The sequence below is a fragment of the Schistocerca piceifrons genome, chromosome X (assembly GCF_021461385.2).
Source record: "Schistocerca piceifrons isolate TAMUIC-IGC-003096 chromosome X, iqSchPice1.1, whole genome shotgun sequence".
Lineage (NCBI taxonomy): Eukaryota > Metazoa > Arthropoda > Insecta > Orthoptera > Acrididae > Schistocerca > Schistocerca piceifrons.
In genome coordinates, this window is record NC_060149.1 from 593479797 (window position 1) to 593499650 (window position 19854).

The 19854-nt window shown below is 41.4% G+C and overlaps 1 protein-coding gene and 1 pseudogene across 1 annotated transcript in view; both read left to right on the forward strand.

Moving 5' to 3' along the window:
* The window catches only part of LOC124722541, a 180398-nt pseudogene extending 177333 nt beyond the window's left edge, over positions 1-3065 (forward strand).
* Positions 1-19854, forward strand: part of LOC124722103 (solute carrier family 41 member 1-like) — a 166082-nt gene that overhangs the window by 20790 nt on the left and 125438 nt on the right. The gene's annotated exons all lie outside the window — the stretch shown is intronic.

Genomic DNA, 19854 nt, shown 5'->3' on the forward strand with positions numbered 1-19854 from the left:
ACAAGTAATGGAATACATGCCTAAGGTTTAGGACGTTGTCTCCAGTTCAGTGCAAAATGTCAAGCCTGCTGAAAACGAGCGTAATAAAGAAAGAAATATAGTCAACATCAAGGTCCTATCTGACAAGAAACTTCGCAAACTCTGCACTAACAAACTGGAGAGATTCCTATTGAACATATTGGCAATATAGCCATTTCACATCAGAAAAAGAAGAGAAAAGATTCAGGAAAACAGAAATAAAGGAGAAAAGAAAGAAATTATCTAAGAAATCACAAAAAAGAAGACTTTTAAATGACACAGAGAGATCTCCTAACAATCACATAAAAAGCTCATTGACAGGAGAATCAGCAAAGTCTCGACAACTTAAAAAAATTCATTAGAATGTATGGATGTTGTAGCTGTCACGGCAACGAACTTTTTAACAGACTGAGTTTCTTGGAGACGAGCAACACTGAACTCCACAGCCTTGTGAAAGATCTACAGGCTCTTATTAAACAACTGGACTCCCGTGTTTAAGTACTGGAAACAAGTTCAAATACGCGAAGCCATCCAACTGCCGTAGCACCAGCTATAATGCAGAAAAAACCAGTGGACGCCAAAGGCGAAGAAGTCGATCTTTTTCGATCGGATTCTGAGGAAGAAAGTGAAAAAGCTAAGGAAATAAAAGAACAGGGTGTGCAACAAAGAAATAAAAAAACAGCATTAATTGCAAAGTCAGACATTAGGTGTGAAACCATGGGACGATCTGTATCTACCTTGCCTAAAATCGTAATACCTATGTGCGCACCTCACACCATTAGGCATAAATACAAACTCCCTATAGGCATCTCGAAAACTATCAATAAGTTGCTGCAAATTAGGCTTGTAGTACCATAACTCCTCTAATACAATTACAGCAGCAGAATAATTTATCTTATTTCCGTAAAATGTTAAACCTAAATCGTCGATTCGTTGCTGTGTGGTAGGAACAAGGAAGGCCAGGCGCAGGTCGTCCGGGTAATTTCTGATATGGTCCCAGTTTCCAGAAAAAAATTCCAACGCAGACATTAGCTGTAAAGATTAATCTTTATTTAGAATGTGACCGTACCTTTACGTTTACAAAATGTCATATACACTCTGTTCCTAACAACAAAAGTTACATATTTTACTTCACTCTGTACAACATCGTTTTTCGCTGGCTCGTCTCCAGCTATTTCTAAACCAATATAAAATGGATTGACACCTTGAAACAGTTTGTTCTTACATTTGCATTGATTCTCCAGATCGCTCCAAGACTTTACTTTACTTATATCTGCACTGGTCTCTGGCTTTGAATACGTAACAAATTTAAAACGATTCCTTCTACTGTACTTTCGCCAAGGATCGCCTGAAGAACGTTCCGGCCGTAAACTAAAGGGCCCTAACTTATTACTACAGGCAAGTCTTACTTTCTCCAGGGCCCCTTGATCCTCAAATATTTTTTTATTGGCTCTATCATCCAGTGTTAGTCTTTCTACTCTTACATTAATCCTATAAACATATGTTACAATCTTGTTAATAATTACAGAAGCACATTTATTTGCAAAAAAGTTAAACTCGTCGGTAATGTCATAATGCTTCGGTGTAGTAAAGTTAATTGCATTCTTGTCATATTTCTCAGTTGCACCCATCTTCCCATATTCAAATCGCACTCCGTCAGACTGGGTATATTCAGTACGCCATTTACACATCCTGCCGAAATATGGCCTAGTCAGAATGTTCCGTCGGCGTATCCAACGCCTCGGGCGTGCACGGCGAGCACGGTTCATCATCCTCATCCGACGAAATGCATACAACCTCCTCCTCGGCCTCCACGTCCGACGTGTCCGACGCCACTTCCTCCTTCATTTGTAAACAATGAATAATATGGCAGTCAGCATGAACAACATTCAAACGCGATATTAATGCCTCATCACCAATAGTAAATTCATTAGACACAAATATAACCTAGCCTCTATGCTTTATAACCATTCCCGGCTTATTTTTAACATTAACAGTTACTGGACGTCCTTCGACAATACGTTTCAATATAGAAGCGTACGGACGCCACCTTACTCACTCAAATTCTTCGAAAACAATGACATTATGAACACGCGGATCGTAACCACCGAATCCGAATTCTGAGCAAAATGGAAGATAAACATGCTGCTTCCTTGACAAAATCTTTTCAACAAGGGTTGATTTGCCTATATTTGTGTCTCCATATAGATAGAGCTGTTTTTTACGAACCATTTGGGACCGAAAGGCCTCATTGTACCAACGTACCACGCGCCCCGCCCAGCCATTATACTTCAAATGACACTCGCTAAGAGCTTGGACAACAAACTTCTTGGCCTGAAACGATTCAAAATATTTTTCTATGAACCTCACAGGTGACCAGTTTTTAACTAAAAATGAATCGGTGTAATCAATGAAATCGGTGCGTTCTGCCCATCTACGAAGACGTACATTAAATGATAATGCAGAGTCATTACAATTTGATATCGGTTCTGCATCTGATTTAGTGATATATATCAAAGCCGTTTTCCTACTCCTACGCTTTTGAACATCGAATACACCATTTATACTTCCAAACATAAATTCAAGTCCACTTCTAACCTCCGACAACAGTTTGCCAACAGTTGGCGTACTGAATATACCCAGTCTGACGGAGTGCGATTTGAATATGGGAAGATGGGTGCAACTGAGAAATATGACGAGAATGTAATTAACTTTACTACACCGAAGCATTATGACATTACCGACGAGTTTAACTTTTTTGCAAATAAATATGCTTCTGTAATTATTAACAAGATTGTAACATATTGATGGAAGATGAAGTTCGCAAAATATCAGTGGATGGTCTCCTTTGAGGTGCATCAAACCTTATGCCTCTTGTTTTTGGCACACATGAACTTCACAGTTCTTGTGTTGTGGAAGATGACAAAGTTTCTATTGGTGCACTTCAAGAAGCAATAGAAGCAACTGAACAGTATCTCCAAACTATGGATATAGCTGTTTTCATCCCCTTCAGAAAACTTGCCGATTCAAGATCATTCCAACTGTAATCTATCGGAACCCCCTCGAACAAAAAACCGTATCCGTTAGTTTGTTGAAATAAAGCACATGTCACACTGGTCTACAGGAAAGGGTTATCCACGAAATTACCGGCCAACATCCTTGACACATATTTGTTGCAGAATCTTAGAATATATTCTGAACTGAAACATAATGACGTATCTCGGACAGAATTACCTCCTCCATGCCGAACATTATGGATTCTGAAATCATCGATCATGTAAAACCCAACACGCTCTACAAGAGATACCGAAAGCTTTGCATCAAGGCACTCTGGTAGATTCAATATGATTAAAAAATGACTGCATAAAGGCCTTTTCTTGTAATTTATTTACCTAAATGATTTCCATTTCAGCTTCAGAAGAGGCCATATAAGAAATAAGGATACCAGAAAAGAAGTAAATATCTGTTCTATAAGAGCCAGAATTAAAGATTATGGAAACAAGTGTTTCAAACATGTGACGAGAGTGGATGAAAATCGCATACCAAAATTAGCTTTACGTTATACCCCATCAAAAAATGCATGTCGGACATCCTAGGCCTGTTCCAATTTAACAGTTCACTTTAAAGTGAACTGTTAAATTGGAACAGGCCAAGTAGCATAACCGTGAAGAAAAATAATAATTGCATTTCACATTTGATCATGCAGCCATATGCTGTGACACTCGTTGCGAACCTAGCCTTTGCAATATCCTCTGTCTGATTCTTTGTTTCTTACCAAAATTGCCCAGAACCATATTTCGAAATAACAGCTCAAAACACTTGACGTTACGTTGCCTTAAATAGCTGCTGTGTTTTGTCACAGAATACAAGTACGTTTCACTTGCAACAATACAACATTTTTCACGTACGTTTTCACTCCAGACTGAAAAGAAAGCTTGCTACTAATCACAAGCCTTTCAGTTATTTTAGACGATAAGTCGCAGTTTATATTGCTTTCTGTTTCTTTATATACGTAATTTCAGCGTTTTGGAACGTATTTATCGCATTAGAAGGTTTCTTTTCATGAGAATACACTATAATGATGTTTTTTTAAAATAAGACTGTAGGTATTTACACGATCCTCTTGCTTGTTATAGCTACTACTATTGTTCAATTATTTTCTCACTTATTTATTTGAAATTTGGAATATTTTCGAACGTCAGACAGTTAATGACTGACTCCGTGATGATGAAATAAACTTTCAAAGATAATGGAGATGACGTGTCAATTTGAGTAGGGAACCCTGGTTCAGAAACAACTGAGTTGAAAGCTATAACCAAAAATGAGAAAAATTCAGATTTATCGTTTTTCTGTTGACGATACCAAAAATCCAAGTAGACACATTTCCGTAATAATCTTATGGGGTGTATATGGCCAACAGTTGTTCAAAGTGGTGTTCTCTAGCTTGTATGCACGCATAATATAGTGGCATAAAGTTCTGTTATATCGATTTGACAACCCCAAAGTTGTTCCAGCAATATCAAAGATAGTAAGAATTCTTTCCAGGAAATCCACTTCAACAGTCTAGTTCACAAGATGTTCTTTTCACAACTTCTCTAAACAAACAAACAAACAAAAATGGGATCATATCAGGCGAACGATATAATCACGAAACAGAACCACTTTTCCCTATTAACCTTTGAGGGAACATCTGACCCAGGTGTTCCGAGTAAAATGGGGAAAGGGGGCTGGAGCTCCATCGTGTTGAAACCACATTCGTGTACAAAGATCACATGGAATATATACTAAAAGCGTGGCTGTCATGTTTCTCAGAAACACAACGTGCACTGGTGTAGTTAAGCGAGGAGAAATGAAATATTACCCTATGTTCACCCACTAGTTCACTCCAAACCTGTGTTTATGACATTCCACAACTGTAATTTAAGAATTACCAATGCTCATATATGACTGCTGCGAGAATTGAGGAATCCGTCTCTGATTAAACAGGTTTCATGCAAGAAAAGTGCATAGAAAGGAAAGTGAGGATCTACTACATAAAGCTGCAACCCGACGTGAGGTCCGAAAGCAAGAGTTGAAGATTGTACTGTCTGTCAATGGTAGGGGTGTATCACCGTGATGGACGCCTGCATGTTGCTCAGATTTGTGTACCCTAATATGTTAGCAACTATATCAAGAGCGTGCCCAGAATCTGAGCTAGAAATAAATAACTCATATTACACTACTCGCTATTAAAGTTGCAACATCATAAAGATGGCATGCATTAAGAATCAAAATGGCATGACTTGTACTCCATGCTTGGACATTATTTATTTATTTATTACTACTTACAGTACTGACACCTGTAACCTGGAATCTAATGCAGGTTGTGTTTCCACTTAGGTACAGAAAGTTGTACGTAACTTAATTAAAGCTTTTATTCCAAATATTTAATATAGTTTATGTAGCATCAACAACTGGTGAAATTAAATATAGTATAAAAACGCTTAGATTTGCAAATGATTAGAATCTCAGCACACTCTAATTCCATAGATAGGAGTAACACTATCTACATTAGTATTGTGGTTTTGGGATTTCAGCCCACTCTACAGTGTTGCCAGATCTCCCTCACATTTATCAGTGATTCATCCCCCCTTCCCCACTCCATTCCCTCCCCTCACCTCTCCCCCCCACCCCCTTCTCCGCTAGGCTCTTTGGCCTATTCAAAGGTTGTTATCCGATTAGTTGCCTGCATGGATGCCAGATCACCCCCCCCCCCCCCCCCCCAGCTTGCGATATCCGAACAGAACCACTGATGAAGAAACAAATCGAAAGAAAAAAAGACAAAAAAATGAGTTTAGTGGCACTTCCTCTAGATCTCGATGTTCCTGGTTCTACTCCCAGACAGGAAGACGGAAATTCTCTTCACTCGGTGACCGGCTGTTTGTGCTGTTCTAATCACATCATATCATCTCATCTTCATCACAAAGACGCACAAGTCGCCGAAGTGGCGTCTCCCAGCCAATAACGCCATACGATCTCTTCTCTTCATTTCTATCCACGGTGTGTACTTATTTAAAGTAGCCAGGACCGAAGGGTTTGCCCACGCCTACGGTATCTGAGCCGCGTATTTTGGCAAACGCTGCTGCCGCGGGCTCATGACGATGCTCTGCCCCCTATCGAACCTCCACATTGCTGCCCACTTGTGGAATACCCTCGTCTCTACTTGGTGGTGACACCTCTCCCCTCTAATCGACCCTTGCTGTTCTTGTCTTCAGTCCGAAGACGGGACTGATGCCGCTCTCCACGCTACTCTATCTTCTGCAAGTCTCTTCATCTCCGAATAACCACTGCAACCTACATCCACTTGAACCTGCTTTCTGTATCCATCTCTTGGTCTCCCTCTAAAGTTTTTACCTTCCAAACTTCGCTTCAATACTAAATTGATTTCTTGATTATTCAGAATATCTCTCATCAAATGATCCCTTCTTGTAGTCAAGTTTTGCCGCAAACTTCTTTTCTTCTCACGATTCTGCACCTCCTCATCAGTTACGCGATGTACCCACCTAATCTTCAACATCCTTCTGTAGCACCACATTTCAAAAGCTTCTATTCTCTTCGTCTCTGAACAGCTTATCGCACACGTTTCACTTCCTTATAAGGCCCCACTCCAGACAAATACTTTCGGAAAAGATTTCCCAACACAGAAATTTATATTCGATGTTAAAAAACTTTTCTTCTTCATAAACACTTTTCTTGCCATTGCCTGTCTGCAGTTTATATCCTCCCTACTTGGACTTTCGTCAGTTTTTTTACTGCCTCAGTACCAAAACTCCTCTACTACTTTTACTCTCTGATTTACTAACCTAATCCCTCGACATCGCCTGATTTAATTCGACTACATTCCATTGCCCTTGTTTTGCTTTTTTATTTTCATTTTATCTCCTTCTTTTAAGACTCTGCCCACTCTGTTCAACTGTTCCTCCAATTCCTTTGCTGTCTCCGACAGAATTGCCTTGTCATCGGCAAACCTCAACTGAACTACGATTCCTTCTCCAAATTTTTCCTTCGTTTCCTTTACTGTTTGCTCCATTTACAGATTGAATGACATCGGGGATAGGCTGCAACCCTGTCTCATTCTCTTCTCAACTACGGCTTCCTTTTCACGACCTTGGACAATTAACCGCCGTCTGATTCCTGTTCAAGTTTTAATTAACCTTTCGCTCCCTGTATTTTAACCCTGCTACCTCCAGAATTTTAAAGAGTTTATTTCCAGTCAGCATTGTCAGCAGCTTTGTCTACGTCTACAAATACTATAAACGTAGGTTGAATTTTCTTTAACCTATCCTCTAAGTTATGTCATAGGGTCAGTATTGCCTCGTGTGTTTCTACGTTTCTCTGGAACCCAAACTGATCTTCCCCGAGATTGTTTTCTATCAGTTTAACCATTCTTCTGAAACAAGTCGTGTCGGTATTTTGAAACCATCATTTATTAAACTGATAGTTCGGTAATATTCACACCTGCCAGTATCCATTTTGTTTGTTCTTGAAAGTATTAAAGTCTTCGTGGAGTATGAGGGTAGTCGACGTGTCTCGTACAACTTGCACACCATCGGATATGTCCGGACCGACAACAGAGAGGAGCAGAAGATGCAGGAGGAAGATGTTAGGGTCAGTTGCTATGTTCCTACAATGACAGTATTTCTAGAGCAGAAAATATTATTCTACCCTTTCCTTTATGGGTTGTGTTTCGTGTAAATACCTGACTGGCTTCAGAACGATAACTTACTTAGCGGAAAAAAATGGAAATGAACGTTTGGCGTCATTGGCCAGGAGGCCCCTTACGGGGCAGGTCCGGCCGCCTTGGTACAGATCTTATTACATTCGACGCCACATTGGGTGACCTGCGCGCCGGATGGGGATAAAATGATGAAGATGACAACACAACACCCAGTCCCTGTGCGGAGAAAATCTCCGACACATCCGGGAATCGAACCCAGGCCCCTTAGGACGCCAGTCGGTTTTTTTTTTTTTTCATTTTGTTCGTTGTTGATCGCTGTGTTTGGTCGTTGCGGACGCCACACGACATCCGGTCAAGTTAGTTTGTTGATCCTTCCACTCAGTTTTTTTATTACAGAGGCCAACCAAATCCCTGGCCGAACACGCTGAGCTACCTTGCCGGCGCTATCATTCAGCTATCGGGGCAGGCACTTAGTGGAAATACTGGGCGAGTCAGTCAAACAGGAAGATAAAAAATTGCAAAACCTGGAGGTGTAAACAAATTTTATATTTTTTTACATGGAACTAGTGTATATGAGTGGAAATTAATCGTTTACCCTGAAAGTTATCATTTTCTGAATATATCGCTCAGATGCCGTCCTTGGTTTCGCACTTTATTGTCGGCGTCTGAGGGTGAATCCGCTTATGGCGTTGTGTCGCATTACGAATGGAATGTTGTTTGTTGCTTAGCAAATTCGCACCTACAATCTCTAGTTCTGGGATGGTTTCCCTGGAAAGCTTTGGACTTGACGTAAACCCAAAGAAAACATTCAGCTGATGAGACAATCAGGAAATACGAAACAAAGGTAATCCGCTAAAACTGTAGCTGTATGGCTTGTTGCACAATTTTACTGGAAAGGTGGTTTTTTTTATCTGGATCATAGGCATCGGCTCCAGGCAGAGAAAATGTTACCAATACATCTGCTTTATGACATCTGACTGATTTTCGCGAACTTTTTCCTAAAGCTTCACGCACATGATCGATATTCTCTTGGGTCTGGCTTGTGAAGTTTCGAACCGTTCTGCCAGATCGCCGAGCCGTAGTACAGCGTTGAAATGGTGTCTACATACGACTCATGTTACAAGCACTGTGCTGTTTTGAATTTTTGTATGCAGAAAAATGGACCGTGGTGAACACCCATAAACATTTGTGTTTCGTGTATGGCAATGCTGCAGTTGATAGGAGTACAGTTGGGCGATGGGTAAAGAAAGTTATAACCTCAGGAAATGCAGAAACGGGGCTCCATGATCAGCCACGCCCGGAGCGTCCTGTCACATCATTGCTTCATCCACCCTACAGTCCACACCTGGCACCCTCGGACTTCTACTTTTCTGGGCCGCTTAAAGGATCTCTACAGGAAACATACTCTGAAGATGACGAGAGAGTCAGTCATGCAGTGAAAACATGTCTAAGCCTACAGCACAAGAGCTTTTATCAGCAGGGAATACATGCTCTTCCACAACGTTGTCGTACGTCATAGAACGTGATGTAGACTATGTAGAAATATATGACGTATATAAGACATGTTGATATATATTGTCACTAAATTCTGACTCTTAACAATAAATATGTTCTGAGAAAAAGAATGTGGGGCATTCCTTATTGAACGACCCTCGTACATGTTCAAGTGGCTGAAATCAACAAATATTTCTGAAGCGCTTCTCGCACTTTTATAGGATACTTACTGAAAGAAGTTGGAGTTTGTAGGCTGTAGACTATTATTTTTTTACTACACTCCTATACCTAGATTAAGCGATATTTCATACAGATTTAGCTTAGTGCCTCAATTGTCTAAAAATGATGTACTCCTTTCGAAGTATGTGTCCTGCTATAAATCTAATGATATGAATACACAATGCCAGATTGATGGACTTCCTCCTATTAAATTGCACTGTATTGGCTGTATAAAGGAAAATAAATGATTTTTTGTTCTCAATTCATTTAACAATAATATGTGTAGACACTGCAGCTTAGCAAGTAGGTTGGATTACAGTAATGTTCGGGAATCAAATACACTGATCACTAAACCACAGTGGCTACAGCTCTCTTAGTTCATACTTTATAGGAGCTATCTGAATGTAGAGTCACTGCTAGTTTGTTTGTGTGTGTGTGTGTGTGTGTGTGTGTGTGTGTGTGTGGCGCTGTTGTGAAGCTATGCATACTTGGGTATCGTATTGGGTCCATGGCTCTCTCCCCATGTTCAGCTATATCTCTAACACTGCTTCAAATGTGCTCAAGAAGTTCACACCCAGTGCTGGAGGCGGCAGCAGTGGCAGGAACAGAAGCAGTGGTGGCAGTGCTGACACCCAGTAAGTAGCAATACTTTTTTGGGAAAAAATGTAGCTAGCTGGACTGGACATGGTGAAATATCAACAATATCTGTGGGGAATATATTTTGGTTTAATTGCAGTCATTGTGTTGTAGCATAGTATTTCACAAAATGTTGTCTTCTACGAGCCTTAAATTCAAACTGGATTGCACAGAGTATTTCACAAAATGTTGTCTTCTATAAGCCTTAAATTCAAACTATATTGCACTGGGTCCAACAGGCGTGGAAACATACATAGGGATATTGTCCGTGAACCCAACTTCTACGGACTTGACAGGTTCAATACTTACACACTTTGGTATGGGAGAAATACTTGCAGTGATACATCGCTCCACTTGATCCCTATTTACACTGTATTCATAGAATGCCCCTCTTAAATATGGGCACGAATGGCTCTATCCGTGGCAACTGATAATGCACAATACAGGTCATTAAGTTCGATAGCACCTGAATGTTTTAGGATTACTTTTGTGCCCCAAGAAGTTAATTCTACCATTGACTCAATATAGGTATCTATTATAGACACCTTATGACCAAAAATGTGACAATCACAGTGTGAGATGAATCATATACATCAGTCAGTTTCCTGTCTCTATATTCCATCATGCTACAAAGATATTCCCACTCATACCCTGAATATTGAACTTTAGCGCCAATACCTAGTGCATTTTCTACTTCTGCTATGACGTCAGTATAACAGTCTGGTAATAGGCCCACATTAATGCATGTAGATCCACTAGCTATCATGTTATAAGCATTCATGAACAGCAGCCTGTGGCTTGGTGAGCTGTGGTAGTTCTGGAGGCAACTGCTGCTCATGAAGCTGTGGTCCTGCTGCTGCTGCTGCTGCTGCTGCTACGGCAGCACAGACACAAGTATGTGTGTGTCCTATCCAACAATTCTGCTGGTATCTGATCAGGGGTGTGCTGTGCTACAGGAAAAAAATAACAAACTATAAGTGTAAATAAATATATAGGTATTTATAATAATAATGAATGGTCTTATTCGTCTTATTCAGCCTGCTGGTGTTGTCTGGTCGCTGCTGGCACTTCATTCTTTCACTGTGAAATGAGGGAGACTCACGCAAAAATGGATTATTAATGTAAAATGGGGGAGAGGGAAGCTTGATTCCTATTGGTCCACAGATTTCCCACCTTCTTCAAGCCTTCCTGTTTGCCGAGAAAGAAATGAGGTTATGTAGGCAAGATACATAAACTGATACCCAAGTTAATTTGTTTCTAGAACTGGTAGTATCCCAAGTATGTGGGCAGACCTGGGGTCGCGTGGGGGGGGGGGTGGGGGGGGGGGGGTTGGAATTGGGATTTGAATGTAACTTGTGCAATTGTGTAGCCTGAACCGGAGGACCTTGTCAGATGTGTGGGAAAGCCTGGGGGAGGGGAAGGGGGTGACCTTGCATATACCTCACCCAATTGCCTCAGCTGTAATACAATACCCACTCTCGTGTGTAGCGTGATACCAGAACTCCTTATCTTATCAGTGACCTTCAGATAATATCATACACTGCATTACTACTGGCATTTACTAATTATTTTATTTTGACATGGGTGTACCTGTTTTGCAGTATTACAGTAAATAAATGTTTGACGTCTGCTGGCTGATTTCTTAAACAACAGGAACTGAATTATATTTAAATGGCCTTTCAGTTGCAAAGATTATATGGAGATTTCTATATTTTCTGAATACAAGTCTAATATGATGTTTTATTTATGACTGCCACACTTTTAGCTTCCATTATAGGATAACAGTTATTAGTTATGGCTACAAATTTATCCATAAAAACTTTAAATTTAGAGTTCAGATTCCTATGATATAACTTTGAAATATCCTGTTGTCAGACAATAATCACTGTATTTTCTATACAAACAATTCCTTGTCATTGAGGATATTATGTATTATGGCTATTTGTTCCTCATGTTCTGAATGTCTATTCACTTTTTATAAAATTGACTGTACCTTTACATACAGATATATTGACTACAAATGTACTATTTTTCTGATCGGTAGAAAAATTTCCTACAGAGCTACAGCTGGTTTCTTTACTATGGAGGGAGTTCACATTATATGAATGTAATAAAATGAAAAATTATTTATTTATGAATTAAATACTTAGGATCATGCCACAACTCCATTTTGTCTTCTTTGTGCCAAGTTTTCTGTGTTTCCAATACTTCTTCATATAGTCTCTACGCTGTGGCTTTTGTTCTGCAAATCCATGTTCTTCTGGTCTTTGTAGTTCTTCTTTTTCAAATTGAAGCCCTCCAAAACTTTGTATTCTGTTTCGAAACATGTTCTGTTGTAACGCGAGAGTTTCCACAGTATGTCTTCTCTAGGTCTCTCCGAGTTTCTTTAACCCACATCGTGGCTTTTAGTTCTAGAGCTAGTCAAAATTTCTTTCAATAGTTTGTTTTGGGCATTCTGAACAGGTGTGTAATAAATAGTAGCCTCCTTTTCCTCATAGTCATCGAGATGCTCTCCACATTCTGGCAGACTTCTTTGTTGCTTCAAAGTTTCCAGCCAGCCTCAGTCTGGATCACACACATGGTTTTTCATAGGATTCTCTTTTCTGTTTTCTTCAGCTTTAATAGATCATAGTGCGTCGAGAGTATTTAGTGTCATACAGGTATTCTTTTACTTTAGTGTAGATTAAAATTACTTACAGGTTATAATTTACTCATGTTTGATTTTTAGATAACAAAGGAAAATTAAAAGCTTATTATCAATATTTGCGCTTAATCAGTAATTATTGACATGGCTTAATAAATGTAATGTTGTAGCAGCAAGGTGAAATTCCCATACTTCCACAGTCTGAATTGATGATAACAAAATATTTTAATAGACTTGAACTTGTGACTGTTTTCAACATACATGACAACGCCATCTTCCACATCAGCTACAGAAACATACCTCTAGTGTATAGTCATCCAAATTCAACTTGCGAATGTTTTTTGTTTACATTAAAATTAATTGCGACTTTTGCCGTTTGGCTCACCAGAGGAGACGGGATGCCGTTGCTCTACCATGCTGCCAGTGGTTTGGTTGGTGAAGCGCCTCTGTTGCCACGCCATGGGTATATACTACCATGTGATGTCGCTCGTTAGTAGCACCTAAGTTCGTCAGTACTCGTTGTAATGTGGTATTTTCTGGCGCTGAAATGTTCTGCAGTCGTTAGGATCTGTGAACAAGTGTTTTGTGTTGATGTTGTATTAATGATAACAGTGCAGCATGTCCTGAACACGAGATTCGCAGTAAAAGTGATCATCCAAGAATATATTCAGCGACTGTGAAGATAATGTTCTGCTGCAAAATATTCCTTGAAATTCGACAACAGTAATAGATAATGCGCCATATCACTTTGTTGTGATGGATAAAGCTCCAACAATGCAATGGAGACAAGAAAATATTTTGCTCTGGGTACAAAAAATGTTCCATTGGATAAAGTTGATCTCAGCATGTATAAGGCGGAGTTATGGAACTGCAGTGCTAAATTCTGCACTACGAGGTCGATGTAATGGCTGATGCTAAAAGGCATAGTTTAATCGAGCTTCCTCAGTATCAGACACATATAAATCCGACAAAGAATATATGGGCATAGGTGAAAAGTAATGTGGTAAAGGTCAACAAGAAGTTTACGTTCTGTGAGACTTAAATGCTGGCGAAACAAGCCATCGCATATGTTAAACCACAGGACTGATTTCGAGCTGTCAGCCATGCCAAGAAGGTAGTTGTGGCGACATGGATTCATGAAGGACTGTGACGAGTTTTGAGTAATATGTAACCTCTCTTGTTGCCATCTTAAAAATCTACATCAACATCTGCATCTGCATGATTACACTGCAATTCACAACTAAGTGCCTGGCAGAACGTGCATCGAAACACCTTTAAGTTACTTCTTTACGGTTCCACTCTTGAATGGAATGCGGCAAAAACGAGCGCTGAAGTCTGTCTGTACGAGGTCTGATTCCTCATTTCTCCCTATGTAGGTAGATACCAACAGAATATTTTCGCACTCGCAGGAGATAGTTGTTGATTGTAATTTCTTGATACGATCCTTTAAAAATGATTTCCACCCAATTCAAGTATCATATCCGTGGCACTCTCTCCCCTATTTCGCGGTAATACAAAAGAAGCTGCCCTTCTTTGAAACTTTTCGATGTCCTCTATCACTTTCATCAGATGTGGATACCACACCACACAGCAATACTCCGGATGAGGGCAGACAAGTGTGCGGAAAGCAGTCTCTTTAGTAGACCTGCTGTATTTTCTAAATGTTCTGTCAATAAATCGCAGTCTTTGGTTTGCTTTTCCCACTACATTACCTATGCGATCATTCCAATGTAAGTTATTTGTAATTGTAATCGCTAAATATTTAGTGATTTATTGTGCAACCGGAGTTTAGAGATTTTTTTTTACTACTCACGTGGATGATTTCACACTTTTCACTATTTACAGTCAATTACCACTTTTGTCACCATAAAAATATCTTGCCTAAATCATTTTTCAAATGGTTTTGATCAGTCGATGACTTTACAAGAGATAAATGACAGCATCATATGCAAACAATCTATGAGGGCTGCTCAGGATGTCTCCTACGTCGTTTATCTGGATCAGGAACAGCAGAGGGGCTGTAACATTTCCTTGGGGAACGCCAGATATTACTTCTATTTTACTCGATGACTTTCCATCAGTTACTTCGAACTGTGACCTTACTGACAGGAATTAACGAATCCAATCGCACAACTGGTGTGATACTCCATAGGCATGCAACATGATTAGAAGTCTCTCAAGAGGAACGGTTTCAAAAAAGCCTTCTGGAAACCTAAAAATATGGACTCAGTTTGTCATCCGCTGTCGACAGCACACATTACTTCGCGAGAATAAAGAGCTTGTTGTGTTTCATAAGAACGACATTTCCTAATCCTGTGCTGTCAATAAATGGTTTGCTCCGATGTAATTCGTAGTGTTTGAACACAGTATATATTCCAAAATCCTGCTTATTTTGCCAGAACACGGTGGAGTTTACAAATATTCATCGCACTAACTTTCTAATACAGTGAAATTGCGACAGAATCCTGAAACAGTGTATTGCTAAACTAGCAACTGAGGGTAAGACAAGTCAGTAGTTTATGAAAAAGCCCATTCTCAATATGAAATTAAATATGTAACTTCTTCACTGATATTGCTGCAAAACCTACTGTAGTTCTCGTTTCACCAGCTACTGATGGCCCTTAAAAATTACGTTATTTCATTGAAAAACTCTGTTGTTGCTTGAATATCGATACCTCAAAACGGATTTTTGAATATTTCGTTCTGGTTTTTTGCTGGCACACGCGTTCATGATGGAATGCTCTACATACATTCTATTTTCTCAGTATTGGAGACACATAGCAATATCCTTCCACGTTTAATGAATAATTCAATATTATCTGCATTTCATATACAGCAACATATGTCCCAACACGCACCAAACGCAAATTCTTAGCAACTCCTATTTTTCACTCCAAACTTTAAGAGTTTCTTGCCATAGTTTACCTAATACTGAAATATTAGAAGAACTATAACCATTAACGAATTACGGGCAATCCATCATGAAGCTGACAAACGAAGCTACAAGATGTATGAGAAGAAGAGCTTTTAACTAAATAGTTTCTTTAAAGTCATTTGAGAAAGATTGCACATCAGCTAGCTTTTGCACCTTGCTGTTCGTGCAGTCCAGCGAGCCTGCCCTGTTCTGCGACGAGTTCTGGCATTATCGTTACCTGCTGGTGCACGCTGGCAACTACACTTCCTCCATTTGCTCTGTACTGAACTGTAAAAAGTCACAACTTATATTAAAAGCACTATAGTTAATGACTGAACTAATTTAACTGACATGATATTGGCTATATTAATGTTGGTAAAGTCAGTGAAGGTACAAGCTGCATTTTTTTCAAGCTGCGTTATGACTACTGGGGCCTGCCATTTTATTACTTTATGTAGGCTGCAGTGTTCGACAGTGACCTCTTAACCAGTACCCATGGCCACCACAATGCAGCAAAATTGTGCTACACAGTTGAGGCCATGGGCACCGTTGCCCATGCAGCACCACATAGAGGTGGGACTTCATGGATTTATTTTGTCTGCACTTTAATGTTATCTTTTATTTACTTACAGCATTTACACTTGTTTTTTAAAGAAAAATACAGGAATTTGGAAGCTGGGAATCATAAATGTATGGTATAATTTAAGAAGAGAATAAAAGAAGACAGGAAAGGGTAGACATATATATCCCTTCAACAACAACACCAAGAAAGGGGCCTTGGTACTGAACTTCAAGTCCAGCGTCCACTTGTGGTACTACTCATTTTAGTATTATCCACATGAACACCCCTCTTTGGGGAAACTCAATTTGTTTAGTCCATGTGGATCTAATTTACACTGAAACATCAAAGAAACTGGTATAGGCATGTGTATTCAAATACAGAGATATGCGAACAGGAAGAATACGGCGCTGCGGTCAGCAATGCCAATATTGTTCTGGCATACCCACAAGCGCCAGCACGAAGACAACGAACGCAAGAGAAGAGAAGGCTGTGAGACAACGTCAGCCAATAGTACGCTGATTAGGCTGTCACCACGATAGGGAGGGCACCTAGATGAAGTGAATATAAGCGCCGTTCCTGCCAGCCTCAGAGTTCACCGCTTGGTGCAACCAGTGGTTGCTCAAGGTCAATCCCTCCAAAACCCAGCCGATCATTGTAGGCAAAACCACCCCTTCCTTCCGCCTCCTTGATTTCTATCTAACCATCTATGGCCGTCCTATCGCCCTCACCCCCACCCTGAAGTACCTTGGCGTCACCCTCGACCGTCGCCTCTCCTGGACCCCCCATCTCCGGACAATCCAAGCCAAGGCACGCTCCCGAATCCGTCTCCTCAAGCTCCTTTCCGGCCGTACGTGGGGTCTGGACCCCTCCACCATCCTCCACACCTATAAATCCCTCATCCGCTCTATCCTCTGCTACGCCCATCCTGCCTGGATCTCCGCCTCCCCCCCCCCTACCTTTTACAAATCCCTTCAGATCCTTGAACGCCATGCTCTCCGCCTCGCCTATCGCATCTGTCTCCCCTCCTCCACGTGGATCCTGTACGACCTCATTCCATTCCCTCACCTCCTAGTTTTCCTTGAAAGGATACGGATCCTCTACACCTCCCAAAAACTCAAAAACTCGACCCTCCTCACCCACTTGTCTCCCCACCCTCTCCCACCCCCGCCCACTGCCACGCCTGTATTCCCATGTCCCACCTGCTCTCCATCTCTCCACCCTCCTTACCCTCTCCCATGGTGGCTTCCGCCAACTCCCCCTCCTTGATGATGCCCTCCTCCCCTCCATCTACCCCTCCTACCAACTTTGATCCTCCCTCCCTTTTCCTGTGTTTGTTCCTTTGGTCACCCTCCCTCCCTTCTCTCCCCCTTCCCTCCCTCCTCCATTTCTCCCCACTCCTCCCCTGGGCTTCCCCTCCCCTGTCCCTCTACTCCTCCTCCCATCTCCTCAGCCTTTGGCATATTTGTTCTCCCCTCTCCCCCCCCCCCCTCACCCTTCTTCCCCTTTGGCAGGTCCCCAGTCTTGCACACGCTATGTGGACATTCGCACGCCGGAGATAATCGCCATTAGTGTCTCGTGTGTGCCGTCGTGTTTAGTGTTCAGTGTTCACCGTCACACTCCATCGTTCACCTGTGCCATCGACATCTTCAGTGTTTGTGCGTCGTGTCAACAGTTTGTAGTGTGGATTTTCATCGAGTGTGAACGGCTCTGTGTTTGTCTTTATGTGTCTACTGTTTTATTACCCACCGTTATGTAACTTATGTGTATTCTTTCTGTTGTTTTCTCATTGTCTGTTCTATGGCTGAAGAGCAGCGTAGAATGCTGCTGACAGCCTGCCTATTGTACAGGTTTTAAAATAACAATAAAGAAAGAAAAAAACAGCCTCAGAGCGCGGGGTAGCAGACTGGGACTCGCAGATTGGCACAGTATTCGCACAGTACTGGACAGACATTAGTAGCACAAGACTAGATCTGGCCTAGCAGAGAGCACTACAATAGCACTGATGTGTGATCCATATCAGTTGCTTACATGGACGTTGTATACAGCAAAACACATTGACTGTTTGCATGTTGCCCATCGTTTGCGACACCGTTCTAAATTCGAAGTTAAATATTGTCAATCTGCTTATTTGTAACAAAAACTATTAATGCGATTTTGTTTGAATTATTGTATAGCTATCCGAGAACGCAGCATCCTTTAGGCACCCTATAAGCGAAGAGTGCGCAGGACCCCACGTTTGGGGACGAGGACTTACCAACGAACTCTGCGCCATAGAATTTTTTGTTTGCTGGCACCTTAACTCTCTCTTTTCTTTGCAGGGGCGCTTATTTGCTTTAGCAAAAAAATGGCTCTGAGCACTATGGGACTTAACTTTTAAGGTCATCAGTCCACTAGAACTTAGAACTACTTAAACCTAACTACCCTAAGGACATCACACACATCCATGCCCGAGGCAGGATTCGAACCTGCGACCGTACGGTCGCGCGGGTCCAGACTGTAGCGCCTAGAACCGCTCGGCCACTCCGGCCGGCTTGCTTTAACAGTTTCTTGTCGTTTTTCCTAATCAGTGTTTTCGGGTGGGCATTGCAGCAATTTTCTTTGCTTTTATTTTGCTTGCTTGCTTTGTCTGTTCGTTGCATTTGTCACTTGCAACATGCCCACGCCACCTACCGCGCCCCCTGCTCAGGTGCCACAGCCGCAAGCGTTAGATGCTACACAGCTAATGCAGATGTTTCAGTTCCAGACGCAACAGATCTCCATGTAACTCACCTCACTGCGGCAGCTACTGGCCAATGCTGTTTGCCCGACTAAACAAGCACCGCCTACAACAGCTGCTATAGCACTATTTCGACAGTTTAGTGAACAAGAAGAGGAATGGCTCGAATGGTTGTCACAGTTTGAGGCGCACCTCCTAGCTCACAACGTACGAGGTACTATGAAACTTGCGCATCTATTATCCATTGCAGCAAATGCAGTGTTCCGCCTCATCACCGCCGGCTGGTGCGGTCTAGCGTTTCTAGGCGTTTCAGCCTGGAACCGCGCGACCGCTACGGTCGCAGGTCCGAATCCTGCCTCGGGCATGGATGTGTGTAATGTCCTTAGGTTTAAGTAGTTCTAAGTTCTAGGGGACTGTTGACCTCAGATGTTAAGTCCCATACTGCTTAGAGCCATTTGAACTATTTTGAACCGCCTCATCACCAAACTTTTCCCTAACGCCACTCCGAGTGAACTTGCTTACGACCAAGTGATAGCGTCACTAACTAACTATTATGGCCAACAGGTGAATGTGGTAGCTGCTAGGTATCAATTCTTTAATTGCAGAAAACGGTCAGAACAAACTTATTGCGAGTGAGTAACAGATTTGCGGGGTATGACAAGGAAATGCAAATTCAAATGTGCTTGCGGTGCTTTAAATTCAGATGCTATGTTGCGTGATGCAATCGCTTACAATGTACCTGATGTCAGAGAACAAATTTTGCAACTGTCCGATCCTTCATTTCAGCAGGTAGGACAAATACTGGATAAGCACGATTCCGGTTCCTTGTCGGTTCATACATTTGAGCGGACAGCTATTTTCGTGTTGAATCCCTTAGTTGCGATCGGCTCATTCGGCGGCGGCAGCAGCTCGCCACGCCGAGTACGCAGCCTTC